Here is a 3,368-nt window from a genome sequence, read left to right on the forward strand (position 1 = left end):
TTAAGTAATTTCCTCATGACAAATTTCTAGCCAATTGGGTTTGTGCCAATAGTGTCACTTAAGTACCTCTTCTCCCTCTATGATTTATGTCCTCTCCCTGTTCCCAAAAATACATTTATAAAGAGCCATCATATCCTATTCCAACCTTCATTTCTCCATTTCCAAAACCAGTGCCTTTCCATGGTTTTTCCTCAGGATGGCACGCCATTCTTCTCACAAGTAGCACCTGTTACAGTTTAATTAATTAACTGTTGTGAAGCATGGGTAATCAAAGCTATATAAAATATTTCATTGAAGAATGCGTGTAGATATGGACCAATATTGCCCTGTTTCTACTCAGAAAAGCCCTCACCCAGTAAGCCAGGTTTATCACTATCTTTTCTTCCTACTCAGTGTCATAGTGGTGGTTTATGGCATCCTCGTACAGACCTAAATCTCTTTCTTCCTTTGTGTGCCAGCAACAGTAAAAGTTTATCCTATTCATCTTCAAGTAGGGAGCTTCATATTTTGTGCTACTAAATTGCATCTGCTTCTACTGGGAAGTAATAAAGATGAGCACTAACGTCCAAAACCATTGGCTCTCTAGGGACAAACAGTACTTTTTCTTTCTGGCCTAGATAATACTCAGAGAAAGGAAAAAAGAACTAAGAGTCTTTTCCAACTGCTTTCCCCAAAACCAGCTGATTTCATTCCTCCCTGTGAAAAAACATGGTTGGCATTTGTGGTTTTATGCTGAGGAGAACGTTTGCCAGTTCTGCTTGATGCAACTCACGGCAATGTGAATAGCAGCTGCTGTTTTGTTTTGTTGTTTTTTTTTTTTTTTTATGAAAGTGAAGAGAAGTGTGAAAACCAAAACTATTTCATTCCAGTTACAAATGTAAGGAGTTTTGCAATGTCATTCATTTTCCTAGGTAATATCCAAATATTTTTTCTTGCTATGCTCCAGCCAATATCCATTTGAGCTTTCATATGAGGAAAAGAAAATAGATTTGAATTACGCAAAGCCAAAAAAACAAATCAACCACTATACAAGCTTAATGGTACACACAGACAATCTCCTACAATTATAATATGTACAGAATATTTAACCTATACCATTATCCCCTGTTAAAAGGTAACTGGGTGTGGGAAAAGAACCACAATGAGATATTCATAGAGTTATATATCTGACAGGAGGTCAAATTAGGCCACAACACAGGTATCAGCAGCATAAAATAATGGGATTATTGTTGCACTGAAGAAAGACCCCTGTGTCTGATCCTCAACTAGATTAGCACTGCTCAACATACATCAAAAGATGTGTAAAGGAGTCATATCTGATAGGCAGTGCTAGAGATCCCAAATGCCTCCTCCTTTTTTTCAGTTTACAAGAAAAACAACTGCATTTAGAGCAAGTTACCAATCTTTTCCTGGTCAACCGCCTTGCAAAAGGAAAAGGACAAGGAAGACTTGCAAACAGACAAAGCACCACAAAATAAACTATTGGTACAGTAAATGTATGCATTTCCTACCCACCACCGGTGAGGTGCACCTGTTGACAGGGCTGATGACGTTTTAGTAGATGTAATACGGCAGCCAGCAGCTCTTCAAGGAGCACTCACAGCAAAGAAAACTCTGTTAACATCACGTTGTGTGCAGTCTCTGTAATCCAGCAAAGGCTTTGAACATGAGCTTTTTGAACAAAAGCATGTAAACTGCCCACCCCCTCAACATACATGCTCAAGAGGATGGCCAAACCCGGGCCACAGAAGGTGTTTTTTCTGTCAGCAAGTAGCACTTTGTTCTTCTCTGAACTTCTGTCTTCTAAGACAGAGAACTGAGAATAGCCCTTTGGATATTTCACTGGGAAATAAATAAATAAATAAATAAGATGCAAATACCTATTTCCCTGCTGAAAGTATTATGCTCATCTGTTTCCCTGTCTCCAGTGGCAAACTTCACATAGTGCTGCAGAGCCTTCAATATAGGCAACCACTGTCTGAGAGCTGTAGGTTCAGGTGGTCCTAGCATCATGGTCTTGCTCAAAAGAACTTTTAACTCACATCTGAAAGGGAGATAGCCACTGCCAAAAGCCACACAGGTTTTGTACCACTATAGCTGCACTGATACAGTTAAACTACTGCTGGTGTAGAAGCAGTTATGGTGGTAAAGCACAGTTACATGAGCCCTAGGCTACCAAACCACATGAAATGCACCTGTATGGTTCCTTTGCTGAATTATAAATCATAGGCTCCCAAGCTGCCTGCATCTGAATCCTTAAAAAGGACTCAGAGAGTTTGGCCTACAGCTGCTGAAGCTGTAGAAGCAGGGCCCTAGAGACTTTTAAAATGAATTATTGAGAAGAATGAAAGGAAATTATTTGCAAATATTTTGCTGTCTGTACCTCATTTGTGAGACAGTCTTGCTTCCTAAGAATGTGTTCAGCATTCAGCTCCTTCTACCACAGGGGTGTCAAAACAGCTTTTATCCTCAATTGATTGTAAGCAGTTTTGTTCAACTGTTTATAATTCATTAAATTTGTTTTGTCAGGAAAGCATTATTTCTGCTTTTGTAATCTCTGACTGAGGCCCTTTGAAAGGAAAAATATGAATAATGATCAACAAATAATAGCACTCAGCAACTAGGGAAATAAATGCTTGCTGCCACACACACACAAATCTGGGCATTTATCTGAAAGACAGCTTGCTGAGCACGCAGGCAAGCAACACCTGACCCTCTGGGGGCAGCTACCTCTCCTTACGTTTGCCTACATAGCAGCTTCTGGGCACCCTGTGAAGCCATGGAGCAGTCTGGTTTTGCCCAAGCCCCGTATTAATACTCAGCTGGTCACTGGAGGCTCTGTCCCTGTCCATCCACCTGGCAAACAGCTGGTCTTGCTGTAGGATACTGACACGATTTCTGCCCTAGCTTGTGAAGTTGCCATTTATCCCCTCCCTGAAACTCAGGTGGTGGCCACCTGAAAGTGCATGCCCTGGACAGACCGTCCTCACTGAAAAATTTCAGACTAGCTGCTTAAAAATGCTGGTAGAGACGGAATTGGGTGCTCTTATAAATGGAGATAGCCCACATGGTCAGAAGAAAAGGAAAAAAAAAAAATGGAGAGAAAAAGCATTTAGCCCATTTTTTTAGTTTCCTAAAGAAAAGAGGTTGATGCAGCCATGGGCTTCTTCATACATTTGTTCCTATCCATCCTCCCACTGCCCCATCACCAAACTGAGCCAAATTTCCCCAGTACTGAGTTTTCAAAGACAGCAATTTCCTAGAAGTTTCTCAAGCTGGCAGCTGGCAACAGGAGGGAGAGCTGCATCCATGGCCAAGGAAAAGGGCACGGAGGTTCACGCACGAGGTCTTCAGGATGTCTCTCGAGC

Source organism: Anser cygnoides, chromosome 1 (assembly GCF_040182565.1).
Source record: "Anser cygnoides isolate HZ-2024a breed goose chromosome 1, Taihu_goose_T2T_genome, whole genome shotgun sequence".
NCBI classification, from domain to species: Eukaryota; Metazoa; Chordata; class Aves; order Anseriformes; family Anatidae; genus Anser; species Anser cygnoides.